We start from the raw sequence: 20,406 nt of genomic DNA, 5'->3' as shown, positions 1-20,406 counted from the left end.
CATGGAGGCTACAGGTGTGAGATCAGGTACCAGTACAGCCGGGGTCTGGTGCTTTTCCCCACATCATCATGTGGCCTTCTCATGCATGCTGGGAGAGACCAGGTGCCTGGCATCTCTTCTTAGAGGGGCACTGGTTCCATCAGACAGGGAATCAGCCTTCTTGATGTCAGCCCATTACCCCCAAAGGCTCCATCTCCAAATACCATCACATTGGGGGTTAGGGAATCACCATACGAATTAAGGGGAGGGCTCACAAGCACTCAGTCCATAATAGTAATTTGATTAAATAACTATGTACTTTACTTGGAAAAACTAAACAAGAAATAGTACCTAATAAAATCTGCTTTGTCAGTTATGTGTTTAGACTCAATAGACAGATAAATGGAATATTACTGTGATTGGCGTATCCCGGGCCAGACAATACTTATTTTTGGCTCTATGAGCCAAACTCTTCATTTCTGTTATAGTACAAAAGTGATCATAAATTATATATAAACACATGAACATGCTTTGTTTCAGTAAAACTTTATGTATGCTGAAATTTGAAATTCATATAATTTTTATGTATCACCAAAGATCTTACTGCTTACTTTTGTTTTTTTTTTCCAATCATATAAAAATGGAAAAAAAAAATCATTCTTAGCTCAAGAGCTTCACAAAAACAAACCTTAGACCTGATTTGGCCTGTGACCCATAGTTTGCCAAGCCCTGGAAGAGAAAAAGGAACAAAGGAAGAGATTCTAAACACATAAAGAATTAAGATGTTACAAAGGCAGGGTTACCAACCAGTGAATAAAATAAAGGTTATTCAGTAAATAGTGTGAGACATCGGCTCGGCAACAGAGGGAAAGAACTCATGGTGGACCTTCATCCAACAACAACCAAAATAAATTCCAAATGAAGAATTAAGGGAAAACAACAGAAACAAAAACAAAGTCATTAAAATCAAGGAAAATAGAAGTGAGTATCTAATTTTGTAGTGGAAAATCCTTTCTAAGCCTACAGGGACCTTTCCTGGGCCCTAAATTCTGCCCGGCCTTCCTTGGTGATCCCTTTCAGTTGTCCCCCCGAAGCTCGAGCATCTGAGAAAGGTTTCCATCTTACTCCTCCACGGAGCTTCCAGAAGCTTCCATGCTGTGGTGTACATCACAGCACTGCCAGGCACTCCAGCACTTGGGATCATTCTCACCTGGAAGAAGCACCCTTGAAGCCTTTCTCCCACCAAATATGTGGAAACCATCAAATAAACTTTGCACTGACTGAGCAAGGTTAAATGGGCTCTTTCACAACTGATTCCCAAAGTCCCTTTGGTCATGTAACTCTTCCCTCCTTCCCTGCACCTGTGGGCATCAGACACAGTTGGCTCGCAGATTGCGTGCCTGGCACGGAGAGGCCTGGCTGGAGTACTTAGACTCCATCGACGGAAATCAAAATCAAAGCTGGCAGGACCTGTTGGAAATGAGATAGAAGGGAATGAGTCATTTTGGGGGTCACGGTACTTAAGCAAGAAAAACAAAAAGGTAACGATGTAGGCTCAGTTCTCGTGCCTCCACCTCCGCTGCGGCTCATGGTCGTCCCGCCATGGCACTGTCGCGGGGACTGCCTGGGGAGCTGGCCAGGGCTGTGGGCAGGGTCCGGGTGCTGGTGGTGGGCACGGGTGGCATCGGCTGTGAGCTCCTCAAGAACCTCGTGCTCACCGGCTTCTTCCACATCGACCTGATTGATCCTGGATGCTGTCGATGTCAGCAACCTCAACAGGCAGTTTTTGTTTCAAAAGAAACGTGTTGGAACATCAAAGGCCCAAGTTGCCAAAGAAAGTGTCCTGCAGTTTTACCCAAAAGCTAATATCTTAGCCTACCATGATAGCATCCTGAACCCTGACTATAATGTAGAATTTTTTCAACAATTTATATTGGTTATGAATGCTTTAGATAACAGAGCTGCCCGCAACCATGTTAATAGGATGTGTCTGGCAGCTGATGTTCCTCTTACTGAGAGTGGAACTGCTGGTTACCTTGGGCAAGTAACTACCATCAAAAAGGGTGTAACTGAGTCTTACGAATGTCATCCCAGACCAACCCAGAGCACTTTTCTTGGCTGCACAATTCATAACAACCCCTTCTGAACCTATTCATTGCATCGTTTGGGCAAAGTATTTGTTTAACCAGTTGTTTGGGGAAGAAGATGCTAATCAAGAAGTACCCCCTGACAGCTGACCCTGAAGCTTCCTGGGAACCCATGGAAGCTGAAGCCAGGGCCAGAGCATCTAACGAAGATGGTGACATTAAACGTATTTCCACTAAGAAATGGGCTAAATCAACTGGATATGTTCCGGTTAAACTTTTTTACCAAGCTTTTTAAAGATGATATCTGGTATCTGTTGACAATGGACAAACTGTGGCGGAAAGGGAAACCTCCAGTTCCGTTGGACTGGGCTGAAGTACAAAGTCAAGGAGAAGAAACCAATGCATCAAACTGCAGTTAGGTCTGAAAGACCAGCACATTCTAGATGTAAAGAGCTATGCATGTCTCTTTTCAAAGAGCATTGAGACTTTGAGAGTTCATTTAGCAGAAGAAGGGGATGGAGCTGAGCTCATACGGGACAAGGAAGACCCGTCTGCAGTGGATTCTGTCACCTCTGCTGTGAACCTCAGGATGCGTATTTTCATTATGAATATGAAGAGCAGATTTGATATAAAATCAATGGCAGGAACATTATTCCTGCTACTACTAACCCAGTGATTACTGGGTTAATAGTATTGGAAGGATTGAAAATTTTATCAGGAAAAATAGACCAGTGTAGAACAATTTTTTTTGAATAAACAACCAAACCCAAGAAAGAAGCTTCTTGTGCCTTGTGCACTGGATCGTCCTAACCCTGATTGTTACGTATGTGCCAGCAAACCAGAGGTGACTGTTCGGCTCAATGTCCACAAAGTGACTGTTCCCACATCACAGGATAAGATAGTGAAAGAAAAATTTGCTACGGTAGCACCAAGTGTCCAAATTGAAGATGGGAAAGGAACAATCCTAGTATCTTCAGAAGAGGGGGAGACAGAAGCTAATAATCACAAAAAGCTGTCAGAATTTGGAATTAGAAATGGGAGCCGGCTTCAAGCAGACAACTTCCTTCAGGACTACACTTTATTGGTCAACATCCTTCATAGTGAGGACCTAGGGAAGGATGTTGAATTTGAAGTTGTTGGTGATGCCCCAGAAAAAGTGGGGCCCAAACAAGCCGAAGATGCTGCCAAAAGCATAACCAATGGCAGTGACGATGGAGCTCAGCCTTTCACATCCACCACACAAGAGCAAGATGATGTGCTCGTAGCTGAATCAGATGAAGAAGGTCCTTCAAATAATGATGACATCAGTGAGGAAGAGAGAAGTCGCAAGAGGAAATTAGATGAGAAAGAGAGTATCAGTGCAAAGAGCAAAGAGGCCCCACTCAGAACAGACAGAAGAGCTTGATGATGTTATAGCATTAGATTGAACAGGAATGCCTGTAAACAGAACCCTCTTACTGGGCAGAACCAGGTTATTTGTTATGTTCTTTGTTCCAAAGGGAAAAAAATTGACACCAGTGACTTGAAGATGATTCTGCTCCCTTTGAAAGCATTCATTTTGCTAGAACAATTAGAAACATTGTGGTGTGCTGTATTGAAAGTAGGAATATAGTTTTAAAGCCCTTTGAACAAAGTGTGTGCATAACCAGTCATGAGATGAAATAACACAATGCATGTTGCCTTTTTAATGTAAATACCCTTAGGTATCATTTAATAGTTTTTTAAAAAAAATATTGTAGTTTAGTAAAGTTGATACCTGGTTATAAATATTATGCCTTTATTTTTGGTTAGAAGAGGAATTATTTTTAGCCTAGATCTAACCATTTTCATACTCTTAACTGACTGGAACAGATTCAAAGAAGTATCAAGTGCTATGCATTGAAACGTGTTTCTTAAATCTTAACTGGCACTATGTATATTAATGTAAAACAACGTTAATTTCCTCAAGTTTTCAGCTTGTATTGCCTGGTATGTCTGTGTAAGAAGCCAATTTTTGTGTATTGTTACAGTTTCAGGTTATTTATATTTAGGATATAAATTTAATATAGAATGCAGAAATATAAAAATTCTACAAAACATAAATTTTGATGTTTTGTAGAACTCAAATATGACTATACTAAATGGCATCTTCATACTTGTAAAAAAAAGATAATGATGTAAAAAGAGGTATGAGAAGGCTAAATTTGGGACACTTGCAAAAGATGATAGAATAGTAGAGATTATTAATTGATACTGGAAGTCTTTTCATTCTGCCATTTAATTTACTTTTCTCAGATAATGATAGTGGCTCTTCCTGACACAAGTACCAGAGAGTATAAATTCAAGACAAACTGCTGCAAAATAAGGCTGCATTTAAGCTTTGGCTAACTTTTTTAAAAAATTTTTGTTTTTAAAAAGAGTTGTATGTGGGTCGGGGGGGGGGCACCTGGGTGGCGCAGTCAGTTAAGTGTCTCACTCTTGGTATCAGGTCAGGTCATGATCTCAGGCTCCTGGGATTGAGTCCCACGTCAGGCTCCGCGCTGGGTTCTCTCTCCCTCTCCCTATGCCCCTCCCCCCTCAAATAAATAAATAAATCTTTAAAACAAATAGTTGTATAGTTCTATAAGTCATTCTAGAATTCTGTGTTCTCTTTATTCAAAGGCATATTGAAAAGATTGGGAATTTTGTGTTTGTTTGCACTTGGGAAAAAATAAGTTGTTCATTTGAGGCTATATATAGGAAGCAAGATTTTTCTCTCTGATAATAGTTCAATAGCTTATGAAAATATTGCCTGTTTTCCATCATCAGAAAAGATGAAATAATATACAAAATTATTTGACAGGGCCATGATACAGTTCAATTATACTACCAAAAGTGATGAATGTTATGTTGTGGACAAAGTCAGCCCACAGGAACTTGCAATATAAATGTGGTTGTGTTGGGGCGCCTGGGTGGCTCAGTTGGTTAAGTGTCTGCCTTTGGCTCAGGTCGTGATCTCAGGGTCCTGGGATCGAGCCCCACGTCGGGCTCTCTCCTCAGCTGGGAGTCTGCGTCTCCCTCTCCCTCTCGCTCTGTGCTCGCTCGCTCTCTCTCAAATAAATGAAATCTTAAAAATAAATACATGTGGTTATGTTAATATATATGGAAAAGAAGTTTGGTGTGTTTTTGCTTCTGGGCATTTAGAGAGTTAGTTTTAATCAATTTTCTTAGTTAATCCATCTCAATTATTGATGTATTTTGTACTCATTAAGCTTATTTCTATAATTTCTATTTTGATTTTTTCATATTTTTATACTGGTATCACAAACAGCATTCAAACTGAAAACAAGTGGTTCCTCTTTAAATCTGTGGTCCTTTTTTAATTTTCAAGGGAATTCAATGTTATTGTAGTTTCATTGCCCTCTTGAAAATTCTAGTAGGAGGTAAATCGTTTTAGCTTTAGAAGATGCTCACGGTGATTGGCCATTTAGATCTCTTCATCTTTGAGGTAGCTTTTGAAATCTTTTTTCCCTATAGGGTTGTCTTCTTCCTTTTCAATTTGTACAGGTTATATCTATAACAGGAATATTAAGCTTTTATTTTTTTACATGTGCTGCAAGTACATTTACCCAAGCCTATCCCAGGTCTTTGTTTACAGTGGCTTTTACTATCCATTTAAACTTGTAGGTACTTAGATGTAACACTTTTCCTTTGTTGCCTCTGGGTCTCAGTCTTGTTTAGAAGGATTTTCTCTGTTCCCAGTATTTTATAAAAGTTCTCCTAAATATTTGTTAATATGGTTTTGTTTTTAATCCAAATATAATTCATCTGGAAATCATTTTTAAATATTATGAGAAAAGACTCTGAAAATGTCTGCCAAATGGAAGTTGATATCTTTTGGATAAATTAAAAATAAGATCCTATAGTAAAAAAAAAAAAAAAGAAAAGATCTGTTATTAGTAACTGCTAAACTACTGGAAGAATAGGGTCAAAGAGCTGTCTCACAACCTATGTGAAAATAAAGCGTAATTTCTGCCTGGAAGAAAGAAGACAAAATCAGAAGAAAGGGGAAGGAGATTGTGCTCTCAGTGGGTGCGAGTGGAGTTCCACGGTGGCCAGTGACCCCTACTCACCAGGCAGATAGCATGCGCTTCCAACCCAGTGTCCGTCTCTTCCTGGAACTGGAAAAAAATACATAATGCTAACATTTTTTAGAATTTAAAACCTTGGGAACTTCCAAAAAAAAAAAAAAAGAACAAAACTGTAAAATAGTAAAGAAGAACCCGTTCACCTGTGGGGTCCACATGGGGATTGTGCACAGACCAGCAGAGCAGTAAACTGAATAGGGGTCCCCACGATAAATGCAAAACAGAGGAACATTCTGTAGCAGGGAGCCTTGGAAGGAAGTAAATTTGAACAGAAATTCTGGGCTTCACTGGGGACCAGGCATCTTCAAGAAAATCCTACTTGTAATTATGTGGAACAGTAAACACCGCCCCACAAGGCACCTCTATAAATAGTAGCGAAACGTAGGTTATTTCCTTTGGAAAGGTGAACTTAATGAAAAAGAGAGTTCCTCCTGGTAATTTATGATTTACCATGTTATGTAAGATAGAACGTACAGCTGGAGGGTTTATATTATATACTCACATTTCCTAGTTAGATATTTTTGGCACCAAGCCTTTTCTATCTGGGAGATGATATAAAGGTTAATTTGGTTCATTCAGGGTAGATTTGGGAGCCAGGAGCAGCACCCAGGACATCAGGGGGAGCTGCGGGAGGGAGTAGCTGCCCGGTGCCCCCCCTGGACGCATCTCTGCACTCATCGGTTACATCCCAGCATTCATTTCAGTCCCGCCTGTTACTCGTAAAATCAAAGGCTTGTCGTTCATACACAAGAGTCGATTTTATCAGCAATATCTACTTACTGTTCTTTCCATAACATGTGGGGCAGTGTTAACCAGGTCCAGATAGCACTAGGTTCTGGGTGGAGGGGGAGGTTGGGACCCAATTGTGTGGACCATGGATCTGACATCTGCAGAAGGGGCAGCCAAGTCCAGGAGGTAGCCATGACCTGCGAGCCTCAAGGCAGAGAGATGCTGTGGGACAGAAGGGTACAGAGCATCCTGGCTTCCAGAAATCTGTGCTGCCTACTGTCAGTGCAGAAATTCCTGAGTTGTATTACTCTGGAGACGATGCAAAATTTGCATTAAAAACTCTGAGGTACGTCGGTGAAATATGTACTTGAGTGTCCAAAACACACATTGAGAGGTATTAGGTTGACTTTTTTATATAAAAGTGCCAATATGAGACTTGGTTTTAACCATAAAATACTGTGACAAATATTCCACAGATAATGCTCTTCCTGTGAGCAGTTTCTCCCAAGACTATTTTGGAATATTACCAAACGTTACTTTTCATGTGTGAAAGTTTCCAATACTGAGCACTTTAGTATTCAGACCAAAGAAGTTTCTTATCTCGTGAGCTCAGTGAATATTATTTTAGTATAAACTAGCTCATGAATGGGGACTGCAACTCAAGAAAGTGAATTTATCTTGCCAGGGGCTTTAATAGAAACAGTTGTTGGCCTGACCTCATGTGCATGGGGAAGGCATGAGTTAAGAGTATGGAGTACATCTCTGCTCACCCCTGTGAACATATTCACGTCTCTCTCTTCCTCCGTGGGACCCTCTTACTAATGAGGATGGAGTGGATGAGAGACAAAGGACGGGCTGAGTAAACAAAAGAGAAGCTGTTAAAACTCACTCAAAAAGAAGAGAGTAGAATTGTTCTTCTTATGGAATACTGACTCAAACAAATATACATCTGTTCCAAGATATCCATTCAGCATTGATTCATTAATTACCCTCAGGCACTTTTTATAGAAACTGCGGAAAGCAGTGAACACGAACGGCATTAGCATTCTAGTAGGGGGACGATGAGACAGGAAGCAAACATATATATATGGCAGAGTGTGATAATTGTGTGAAAAAAAATACAGCAGAAAAAGTCACTACAGTTTGACAGCACTGGGGGAGGGGGAGGGAATCACTGTTATTTGGTTGGAATATGCTGGTCATTTATCGATGATAACGTCATGGAAGTGAGATCTAAGTATATGGACATCTGGGTTAAGCGAGGTCTAGGTACAAGGAAGCCAGTGTGCAAGAGCTGAGCACACAAGCCATGGCATTGAAGGGTTGGAGGGTTGGCCACACATGACTGGGGCAGCAACGTTAAGGGCGTTGACTTTTGCTGAGCTGATTTGAGAAGCCACCAGAGCACAGTGAGGAAGTGAATGACGTGGTCCAACTTTCATTCAGTCAGAGATGGTGGCTAATATGCTGAGCTGGGGTGGCTGGTGGGGGGAGCAGAGCTGTGAGACTGGTTTAGAGGCCACAGCTGGGGTGCGAGGGGCGGTAGCTTGGTCTGGGCACCAGCAGTTGAAGTTGTAGAGCTGGCCGAGGTGGGATTCATGCTGGAGGTTGACCAGTATAGATATTTCATCAGACGGGAAACATGAGAGAACTGGATGCAGTACGTAGGGCTCCAAGGTTTGGGGACGTTGGGCAGACAGATGGAATTAAAGCAAGAGGAGAAATACAAAAGGCATAAGGGAGAAACCTCCTGGGAGAGGAGCTTTGTGGGGGGAGGAGCCTTATGAGGGAGCAACCTCCTGAGGGAGGGGCCTCATAAGGGAACAACCTCCCGGGGGAGGAACCTCATGGGGAGGAGCTTTGTAGGGGAGGAGCTTTGTGAGGGAGCAACCCCCGGGGGGGGGGGAGTCTCATGGGGGAGAATTGTCATGGGGGGGCATCCTCCTCCAGGAGGAGTCCTGGAGCCTTTCTAGTTTTTATAATGGTAATTATTACTTTGTTTCAGTGCCCTGGCCTTTCTCTGTGAGGAGCAAGCGGCTCTTGTGTGTGTCCCTCTGTCACCGCGCTTCCCTTCTTTGTATTCTGCAGTCTGTAATTAATTTTTGACTTAATTAATAAGTTTATGCATCTGTTGTCCTTGTGCCCAGCCAGAATGTAAATTTGCATGGGGACATTTGTCTTTCTTGTCCTCAATAAAAATGTGTGATGAATAAATGACCCAATGAATAGAACTTCACCAGGAGGTTGGAATTTTCTATATTTGGGAAAGTTTCACCCCAAGAAAACTACTTAAAATTATTAAAGAAAACAGTCCCCAGCTTTGATAAAAAGAGGTGGTCCCTACACCGTCTTACATCAACCCCGTGAACCCTGTTTAGTAGCAGGAAGAAGGACTATGTCTAAAGAAAAATGGAGCCTCCAGCCCACGTTTCTATGGACTGGATCCAGAGTCTGCTTCTCTAAGCCAATCAATTATGTGAGACATTGGTATAAAATTCTAAATTGGTTTCCCTTTTTTCCTTCTCCCTTTTAATCTATTTTCTTTGTCCTTCAAGGCAAAGTGATTTGAAGGGATCGTGGTTTTGTTTGTTATCTAATTATAATTGTCCCTCGATAAGGAGCCCGTTGCAGCGGACACCTGGATGCCTGTGAACACCCAGGGCAGGCTCTCGGAAAGACAGCAGGGGTGCATGAAAACAGGGGCTAGTACTTGCTTTACCTTGTTTACTCAACCGCACACTCCTTATAGGCCATTTTCATTGCTGATTCTCAAGCATTTATTATTTTAGTATGTACGTGTTAATATTTTAAGGAGCCATTTCCCCCCATACATTTGTATTTACATTCTTTGTGCTAATTGCCTAAGCCTCAGAAATATTTGGGAGCATTCAAGTCCGCTTTTTCCAAACAGACACAAAGCGTTTTCAGTCCCTGGCTTTGTAAGAAATGGCGTGAACCCTCAAGGAAAGAGCAATCTGTTATTCTCTTTTCTCCCACGGATCTTCTTGTGGGAGATAAAAATGCCTCTCTGCTGTTCAAAAACAAAAGGAGCCGTGTTTGGCATCTCCTGAGCTCTGGATGTCTCTAAGTGACAAACAACCGAATTTTCAATATTAGCCAATGATGGAGACATATCAGAGTTTTGTTCCTCATATGGCGAAATGTGTGTGTGTGTGTGTGTGTGTGTGTGTGTGTGTGTCGTCACCAGAAAATTCTAAATGGGTGTATCCTTCAGTCATATAGTCCTTTATCTATTGAAGAATGTGTGTATTTTCTCTCGTCATCCTTTCATGATTGGGAAGGGATATCTCATAGTTCCTTTGGAAGAAGTAGAAAGTAATTCTTTAAATGTCCATTTCTCAGAAGGATAACTAAAGGCACAAAATAACAGCCTTACCAGTGGATACATTTCCGTAAGGATGGAATGGTCTGTCATGTGATTTAGCCCCTGTGGGGGGCATCTGAACCCAAGTCTGCACAGAAGCCCACGCTAGTAAATTGCTTCCTTGTTCCTCACTGACAGCCCAGTGGGTATTTATAATAGGGATCCATTTACCTGAGTGAGTAGCTTAGTGAAACTGTGTTCTAGTCGTGTGAGAACACGTGAACAATGGGAAATCTAAAATGTTGTCCTAAAATGTAATTAATTGTGTGGTTTGCATGTCCACGGCGGCTGAGGGCCGTGGCTGGGCTGTAGGGTCTGCACAGTGTGGCAACCTGGGCCCCCAGGGGACGGGCCGAGTGCCTCCCCTCCTTCCCACGTGCTCAGCTATACGATGGGGAGCTCTATAGAACAGGCTGTTACTGGAAACAGGGCCCAGCCTGGGCTAAGTGTTCTGTACACCCCAGCGGGTCTGGCAGCCCCTATTGTTATTGTGGTGGCGGTGGCTGTTTTTAAGTGGAATTCACTGAATTAAGCATCCCAGACCGTGTATCCCTGATGTTGTGTCTGCATCGAGCCCATGAATTGGAGTCTTCATTATTTTTCTAAAATCAGTCCCACTTTGCCCCAAACTGTAGAGTTAAGGTGGGCTGCGTACAAACAGTAAACAAGTCTCACCTGAGTGGGGAAAGCAAGGTAAACAAAAAGCCAGTTAAAGGAGAACAACTCTTTCAGCCAGTGTTTTAGCTCCTGTAAGAGTGAGCCCCAAAGACCTTTTCTCAGGTGGAAGCTCCACAGAAGCAAAAATCCAGAAATCTCAATTTATCTTGATTTTCTTTAACTGTCTGACGGGTAAGGAAAGAGTAGGAGGCTTTTGCTGGTTCCTCCTGTCCTCGATCCGCTGCTCTTTCCACTGTATGCCCAAAGGCCAGGGAGAAAGAGGCTTGGCCAGGGTGAGGCTGGGCTGCAGTTTGGGCAGGATTCAAAGCAGATGTGCAGGCAACTTCTGGGGAAGGTGCACGGAGCCCTCTTTGAGAAGCCGGTGCCCTCCTGGGGCCCCTTGGCAAACAGGAGATTTCAGAGCTGAGGTGAGGAGCTCACAGGCCAGCAGCAGTCTGACTCCTCATCCCCACGGCCTCCTGCATTCAACTCTTCCAGGCCCGACTTGCTTTCCTTCGGGAGCCGTGGAACAGCAATGAAATATGCGATAGAAGCGTAGAGCTGGAATAGACCATTCATTCACTCCCATTGACTTATTCAGTGATCACGTATGGCACGTTTCTTGTGTTTGGTGGTAGAAAGTCAGTGTGCTAAACTGTAGGGTCTGATGAAGGAGGTATCCTCAGAATTGGACAGTCATGACCCAGGACAGGTCCCAGAGCAGACTGAGCACAAGGTCTGCTTGTAGTAGAGAGAAGTGGAGAGCCAGGCCACCTCGGACATCTAGGGCTGGGGTGGACGTTGGGAGCCTTCCTCTTTCCGTGCTGCATGGGCTGAGTCCTGGAGTCACTTAGGCATTGACCAGGCCTGACCTTAGAAGGAAGGTGGGGAACAGAGCGAGAGGAAGGAGAGCATGGAACAGAGACAGAGAGCTAAGGCCAGTGGCTCGATCAGGGTGCCCCACACCAGGAAGCAGGATGGCTCCAATGTGGGGCATGAGTGTAAATGGGCTTCCAGAGGACTGGCATCAAGGACATCCTGTGCTGTTTTAGGAAACATGTCCTTGATCTGGTAAGGCAGTGTGTCCTACTGGATGGTGCATGGACTACTGTGACGTAATCACCTTACAAGTCTATTAAAATACAGATTCCTGGGTCATGTCCCAAGCTGATCAGAGTTTTCTGAAAGCACGTCCTATAATTTTGTATTTCAAACATGCATCCTCGGGCTTCCTGTTGCTTGGTGCCGTTTGCAGGCAGAGCTGCAGGCGAGACAAGCTGGCTACAGAGGGTTTCAGCAGAGGGCTGCCTAATGCAGGGGCTAGAGATTTGAGTTGTGTGCTAACTGGCACTCACTGTGCTGGCACCTGCCTCGCCCTAGAGTTCAGGTGACTTGTCAAGTGAATAGCAGAGCTGTGTGCCATCTCCTGGAGGAGCCCCCACTCCATCCTGCTCCTCCTGCCACCGCGATTGGGGATGCCCACATGACAAGCCCACGTCACCGTGGTTCCCCACCATCTGCTGATCCATGGGGGACTTAGAGCTTGTGGGAGAAGTGCCCGGTTGTGGGGGCCCCTGTGATCTGGGAGTGTCCACCTTGTGTCTCTGTAGTGGCTTCTGCCAGATGCCTAAGAATAGGGACCGCCCAGGAGCCTGGGGTCGGGGACAGTTGGAGTTTGTGGACGAGTTCAGAGTTGATTGAGAAACAGAGCAGAAGAAAGCAGGAGTGGGGGTGAGGCAGATTCAAGAGACATTTGAGGAATAAAATGGTCAGAATGTGGTGAATAGCAGATGTGTGGGGCAAAGTACCCATCAAGGACTTGTGTCCTGTTCCTGCTCAGGATGATCCAGTACTGGGAGGTGACAGCAAATTGATACCAAGTGCACAGAGAGATGGGGGTAGGATAATTCGGGCAGGAAGAGAGGGAATTCCTTTTGGCCATATTCTGGAATGTGCCCTGAGGGTCCACCAGTTGGAGATGTGTGCCAGGCGGCAGGCTGTAATTGCCTGAATTCTGGCTAGAAACAGACTCATCGGGGAGATGTTGCTCTTAGGTGATCGTGCCCACCGTGAGAGCCAGTGCAACCACTTAGTTTGAATCTTGTGAGAGTGAACAGAAGACCCTGGAGGGCACCAAGATGTAAGGAGCTCAGGGAGGCCAAGGAGTCTTGAGCAAAGGTCAGGGATAGAGAGCACAAGCATGAGAGGAGAGTATGGAAAGAGAACTCCAAACACGAGGGAGTAATTAAAAGTGTCAAAAGCCTCAAAGAAATCATGTCATATAAAATTTCAGCTGCACCTGGGATTTGGCAATTGGAGGATCATCACCTACTTCGACGTGTGCATAAAGGAACCTTGGTTTGCAGTGAAGTAGGAGTAAATGGAGGTGAATGAATGAAGAGCATATTGTCGATGAGCGAGCATCACAAGGAGCTCGGGATGGTCGGTGAAAAGTGATTTCTATGCCGAGGCCCCGGAGGTGCAGGTTCACTAGTCTGTGTGGGATGGATTCAAGTGACCCCCAAAAGCTTCTCCTTGAAACTTCGATGCACATCCAAGTTTGGGACTCACTTATCTTTCAAGAAATTTGGTGGAGGGGCGCCTGGGTGGCTCAGTCAGTTAAGTGTCTGCCTTCGGCTCAGGTCATGATCCCAGGGTCCTGAGATAGAGCCCCACATCGGGCTCCCTGCTCAGCAGGGAGCCTGCTTCTCCCTCTCCCCCTGCTGCTCCCCCCTGCTTGTGTCCCCCCCCCCGCTCTCTCTCTCTCTCTCTCTCTGCATCAAATAAATAAAATCTTTAAAAAAAAAAAAAAATTGGTGGAGATCAAGAGGGAAAGTGTGGGGAGCGCCTGGGTGGCTCAGTCATTAAGCATCTGCCTTCGGCTCAGGTCATGATGCCAGGGTCCTGGGATCGAGCCCCCCATCGGGCTCCCTGCTCAGCGGGAAGCCTGCTTCTCCCTCTCCCACTGCCTCTGCTTGTGTTCCCTCTCTCACTGTGTCTCTCTCTGTCAAATAAATAAATAAAATCTTAAAAAAAAAAAGAGGGAAGGAGTGGGTGGAAGCTAGGGAGGTGCGAGCATCTCTTTCCTGACAGAATCACCAGGAGGGGACTGAAGGCACCATGGCCACAGTGAGGCCCTGGAAGGAGTCCCAGAGGAGGGTTTGAGTTAAAGAGGAGAGGTTGTCCTTGAACTGGAGGGACATCTCCAACTGGAAAAGCCTTGTAGACATGGTGTGGGTGTAGAGCTAAGGCATTATGCATTGTGGAGAGAGAAGGAGGCCTCAGTTTTCTTGGAGTAGGAAACAGAACAGTCTTTGACAACATGAACGTAGGGCTGAGTGGGAAGGAGACCAAGAGAACGGCAGAGGTGTGAGGTAGGCTTGGAGGGGACAGAATCAGGAGCTAAGCTGTATTTACACAACTCTCCGTTGGTGCTAAGAGTGAAGACCATGAGTTTGTAGTGGTTGAGTCTCAAATCCATGGGGAATCCTCTTGAACTGTGTGCCTGGCGTAGGGTAGATAAGATGTGAGGACGTCAGTCCTTGGCTCGTGACTGCAGGGCACAGCTGATGTGATTATGAGGAGACAGGTGAGGAGGAGCTTCGGATCATCCGAGGTGAGTTCTGGTGATCTAGAGAAGGAACAATACCAGCAGCTAGGCTGATAGGTTAGTGCAAAATGCAGGAGCCCGGAGTGAGGCACCTGTGATGTGTCAAGGTGAGGCTGTAGGAAGGTGGGAGAGGCCAGGAGTTTGAGATTTTTGAGGTGGATTGGTTCATGTGATCAGAAGGCTCAAGGTCATGGCCACAGTGATGGGGGTGAAGGTCACTGGTCCAAGTTCATATGTCTAAGAATTGTTGGTAGGTCATGGCCACGAATATGAAATATTAAATATCTTAGAGTCCCGAATAAAGGGGATACTGTGGAAGCCTCTGAGCCAGATTCTGAAGGCTTCCGTGAATGATGAAGGAATTGAAATGGAGACAGCTGGCCCCTGCCTGCCTTTCCCAACGTGAAGGATGGAGCCGCCTGGTCAAAGCCTTTGCACAGAGCCCAAGGCCAAAAGCCCCTTCACTGTCCCACCAGCAACTGATCCAGTTCATTTTCCTGCTGACAGTGGTTTTCTAGGCCAACTTAATATTAAGTCATTAATAGTTCAATTTTAAACAAATACCATGGTGAATTAAGAAATGGGAAAATAGAGGTGGCTGGGTGGTTTAGTTGGTTGAGCATTTGACTCTTGATCTGAGCTCAGGTCTTGATCTCAGGGTCGTGAGTTCAGGCCCTGTGTTGGGCTCCATGCTAGGCAAGGAACCTACTTAAAAATGAAAAAGAAAGAATTGGGAATATAGCTGTGGAGGAGATTCAGAAAAGGCCTCCTGCATCCCCCTGCCAGGGCTTCGGGCCTCGGGGCCTGGAAGTCTCGGTCAGAGGCGTAGTCAGACTGTCTGGGCGCTAAACCTCACGTAGGAAAGGGACTTTTGCACAGACTCTGTCCAGGCCTCTGACCTCCAGTCGCGTTTATGTTTAAAACAAAGCCCCATAAAGACAGGCTCAGCTTTGAGCTTGATATTCTCACCAACACAGCCTTCTGCCGAGAGAAAAGCAAGCCCATCCGGGAGATTGCCCAGCGTAGAAACCTCACGTCCGTTGCCTTTGTCTCTTCCAGGCATGTGCTCTGTGCTCTCTGTGTCTGCTCCACGCCTCCCCCCTGCCTCCCTTTCCTCCTGGGGTCTCTTGCCTCACTCTGTCCCCTCTGTCCTCTCCGCAGGAGACAGAGAACGGGCATCGGTGTATGAGCTCTCCAAGGCTGCTAAGACGAAAGCTCGATTTATTCTCACACAGATCAGGACGCTAGAAGTCCAACGTTAGGGTGTCGGTAGAGCCAAGTTCGCTCCCCAAGCTCTAGGGGAGAACCCTCCTCTCTTCTCTCCCCAGCCCACGGTGGCCCCATGTGTTTTTTGGCCCTGTCTGCATCCCTCCTATCTCTGCATCATCTTTTTACATGGCTTCCCTCGCGTCTTCTGTTCCCTCCAAGTCCTTTGTCACGGATTTAGGGCTCACCCTACTGCGGGATGATCTCATCTCTGATGTGTGGCCGAATTACACTGCAAAGGTGTCACTGAAGAGGGGCCTACCATTCAACCCGCTACAGGCAAAAATGGTGCCTGAGCAAAATCTGCTTGGACGTGTTCCCTTTGTGAGTTTATATTACCCTCCCAACGATAGAGTCAGTTCCTGGAGGGAAGGACCGTGTCTTCTGTTTCTGCCACGGTCCCCTTCATCCCTCCAGCTGCTACACTCGGGATGACTTCCTGCTCAGCCCAGTTTGCCCCTCTAAAAGTGCGGACCTCCATGCCCGGAGCAGCAGTATACTCTGACCTCTTAATCCTTAGCTCAAGACTCACCTTCAGGAAATCTCCTTTACTTGCCTTATCCGGTCTGCATCTTCAACTCAAATCTTTCTTGACCTCATGGTGTCCAGAAAGAGGTTAATTTTTCTCAGATCAGTCTCAATTCCTTCTCTTATTGGTTTGCCAGACTATTTAGGGTACATTCCATACATAGCTTTCATGTGTGGTCTCAACTCATTCATTTGCTTTACACCAAACATACTCAGAAAACTACTCTTAACAGAAGCTTATGCCACAACACAGGGAAAGCTGTGTTTGCTAACTCAATCGGGCTGTCCCAACCAGATGAGTCAGCCTCACATTTGGCTGCAGGAAACAGAAAATCAAACCACAGAGGCTTGAACAAATGGAAATTTACTTGCCTCCAGTAAAAAGAAATCCAAAGGTGGAGGGGCCATTGACCTTGGTCCAGCAGATCAGTGAAATCAGGACTGATGTTTCCAGAGTCCATTGGCTTTTCTCTCACGGTCATATGGAGGTTGCTGCAGATCCAGCCATTTCATCTGCATTCAAAGCAAGTAAGAGTAGGAAAGTGAACATTTCCCATGAATTGCGTCTGTTCCCTTTTAGTGGGAAATTGAAAGCCAACATGGAGAGCCTTCCTTCTCTAAAGCTGACTGGATTCACATCTAGTTCCATGCCCAGCTATGCAGGAAGATGGGGAAGCGAGTGTGTGGGTTTCCAGCCTCTGTAGGTACCCAGAGAAAAGGGCTGGGGAAGGTGTTACCTAGCTACTCCCTCTGAGTGCTTGTGTAACCCGGCCTGTCCTGGTTCTTGGAGGTCCTCACCATACCACCTGATGTTGCCATCTTGCCTGATGCCAGGATTGATAGGAATAGCTATTAATTTAGTGGGCAGTAATTACTGCAAAGTACATAAACTACCAGACTGCAGGATTTTTTCCTTTAAATATGCAGGTGAATGCTATTTCAAATGTGGGGCCGTGGCCACCTCCTTTGACAGAAAGCCCCGGTGCAGTCATTTTGCAGCTCTTGGTAAACCGGAGGAAGGCTGTGACTCAGGCTGAGCATGCGCCGTGTTTATGGGTGTGGCCACAGATGGGTTCTTAGGGGCATTACTACAGCCTGTGGAGGAGAACATCGTAGGTGCTTCTGGGATAGCCCCTGCTGTCATGGCATGACATGACAGGGGCAATTCACTCACAACTCTCTCCTTTTCAGCTGTTCCCCAGCGGGCCTGAACCTAATGGTGATGCAGAGAGCAGGCGGGGGGATGAGGGAGAGCCCTGGAAAAAATGAATTCTGCAAAGAATAATCATGTGCATGAGTTCATTCATCAGTCATCAATGCAAAATTTAATACAGTTGAGTATATTATTTATTTACATGATTTAATGCAATTTAAAATATTGTTATTTATAAAAGACAGTTTTACATTTCAATCTAAATTCGGTCAATGATCATTTAGTTTTTATTTTTTTAATTATTTTTTAAGATTTTGTTTATTTAGAGCGAGCGAGAGCATGGCTGTGGGAATGGGGGGAGGGCAGAGGGAGAAGGAGAGAGGATCTCCCGCAGACTCCCTGCTGAGCACGGGGTCTGACTCGGCCAGTCCCATGACCCCGAGATTATGACCTGAGCCAAAATCAAGAGTCGGACGCCTAACCGCCTGAGCCACCCAGGCACCCAGTGATCATTTAAATACAACATTTTTTTTTTATTAGCGAAGTTTCCACCTGGGAGCATTTTTTAAAATTTATGATTGAAGTAGAGTTGACATATAATGTTATATCAGCTTCAGGTGTACAACGTGTTGAGCCGACCCTTGCGTACGTGACTCACGTATTCTATACATTGCCTGTCCTCCCTCCCCGTCTCCTGTCTGGCAACTGTCAGTTTGTGATCTGTATTTAAATGTCTGTTTTTTCCTTTGTTTGCTTATCTTGCTTTTAGATTCTACATATAAGTGAAATCATGTGATATTTGTCTTTCTCTGTCTGACTTACTCCATTTAGCACAATGCCCCCTTGGCCCATCCATCTTGATGCAAAGGGCAAGATTACATTTTTGCCGGCTGTGAGGTAAAATCCCCTTATGAATCCGGCCTTATCAGCTCTGCTATCCAAACACTCTCAGACTTGGGATGCTGACTTGCTGTAACAAAAGAACAAGAGAATGACGTAGAAGTTCGGAATGCTGGTTTATTAACTGGTTTTAATGTGATGATTTCTGTTCTCCATTTGTCTTAGAAACTGCTGAATGTTTGTTCTTTGCTTTCAAAACAATACTTAGGGGTACATTATGGCTAGGGGCTCTGTAATCCTGAAAGAGTGAATTTGAAAGTATTCCTTTGGAAGTTACAGGGAAGCCAATCCTCCTGAGAATATTTCTCTGATGTCACAGTCCCCGCATACTGTCTTCCACCCCTCCCCCGCCCTTACCCCCAGTGCTCAGCCTCAGCTGTACCTAGGCTTAGGTTCTTCGGCTCTCTGGACCCCAGCCTTCATTTCCCTACTCCGATCAATGCAGGGTCCTCCTAAATGAGCTGAAGGATGTCTTTCCTTTGGTCTAAATAATCACACTACGTCTCACATTTTTCCTTTGAATGGCAAAGCCCACCTCCTTGGAGGAAGTGCATCCTCATTAACATGAACCATTATTCATCCCATCCATGATGAAATCCTCAGCTCCTCTGCACCTGAATTGTTTCTTTGTTCTGGCGGTATTCAAGGCTCCTCCTCTACTTCATATCTGACATTAGTTTCTCCCTTCCCAGTGCATAAGTCCGGGGAGATTTATGTTAAAAGAATAATAGCCTGCTGACTCTCCAGGCATGGATCCTGGGCACGTATATATCTTTTTAAACTGCCAGGTGGCTCTAAGGCACAGCCCGTTTTGGGACCTTGCTGCTAGGAGCTCTTGGGAGGAAAGCACCTTGGTGAAGCCTTATCTTGCCTTTTCTATTCCTAAACACAAATCAGAGGAGGTATTTGTATGGCAATTACAATTGCAGTGCGCTTTAAGATGTGAGTCTTCAGTTCCCTGAATGGAGCCCAGTTTGTGCGTGGAATTTGCATTTGTATGCGATCATGGTGTTTTCATTAGATTCATTGTAGCTATGAAAGATGGCAAAAGTCACTCGCAGAATTGGGCGGGATTTATTTGCAATACCAAATGGGAAATATACATAGATTAAGAAGGGTATATTTAAATCTGTGCCTGATGGAGTTAGAGATAAATTGGTCTTAATTTGAAGAATGATGTCATCCATCAGAAGATGGGTCTCCCGGGGAAGCCAGTCTACACAGGTAGCGTCTGTCCACCTGGGAGCTTTCACTCCTACAGGGAGTGGCCTTCAGTCTGGAGAGTTCCAAAGTGAAATCTTGTTAGTAAACCAAACTTCACCAAACTTGGGAGGCTGACTTGCTCTAACAAAAGTGAAAAACAATGATATTCAATGTACTAATTTATCATGAGGATTATGACGGTCAGTAGATCAGATAGTTTATGAAATTATCCCTTACCATTTCTGTGCCAAGAAACCTCCTTTTCCAGAGCTCCCCATGAGCGTGGAGACAGCACAGATGATGTTTGAGGCAATGTCTCTTGACTATTCTCCATTAGTCCTCTCCTAAAGAGCCATTAGATATTTTTTTTCCTAACTAACCCCCCCCATGGAATTTTAGTACCACAGGAATATTGCATATTTATTTAAGTGATGTATGCATGCCTGTGCATTATACATTCAAAAAGTAATTTTCTTGGGGCACCTGGGTGGCTCAGTCGGTTATGCATCCGACTCTTGATTTCCACGCGGGTTGTGATCTCAGGGTTGTGAGATTGAGCCCCACATCAGGCCCTGCATTGGGCATGGAGCGTGTTAAGTTTCTCTCTCCCTCTCCTTCTGCCCTTTCTCCCTCTGCCCCCATGCTCTCTCTCTCTCTCTAAAAAAAAAAAAAATAATAATTCTTGGGGAAATCACTTTCCCCAAGAAGTGATGCTTGCCTTCTGGGGGGTGATACAGCCCCCAGTGAGAATGTGGTTTGAGACATCAGCTTCTGAAAGCCTTAAGTATGCACCTCTGCTGGGG

At 44.9% G+C, this 20,406-nt stretch overlaps 1 protein-coding gene and 1 pseudogene across 1 annotated transcript in view; both read left to right on the top strand.

Moving 5' to 3' along the window:
- Positions 1 to 20,406, top strand: part of ADCY2 (adenylate cyclase 2) — a 400,165-nt gene that overhangs the window by 175,378 nt on the left and 204,381 nt on the right. The window lies entirely within an intron of this gene.
- On the top strand, positions 1,582 to 3,493 carry LOC114223665 (SUMO-activating enzyme subunit 2 pseudogene; annotated as a pseudogene).

This window comes from Eumetopias jubatus, unplaced genomic scaffold (genome assembly GCF_037043125.1).
Source record: "Eumetopias jubatus isolate StellerSeaLion01/CBP00866 unplaced genomic scaffold, mEumJub1_p1.0 scaffold_5, whole genome shotgun sequence".
In the NCBI taxonomy this organism is placed as follows: domain Eukaryota; kingdom Metazoa; phylum Chordata; class Mammalia; order Carnivora; family Otariidae; genus Eumetopias; species Eumetopias jubatus.
The sequence above is the reverse complement of the archived record's forward strand: the minus strand, read 5'-3'. Positions and strand labels throughout refer to the sequence as shown.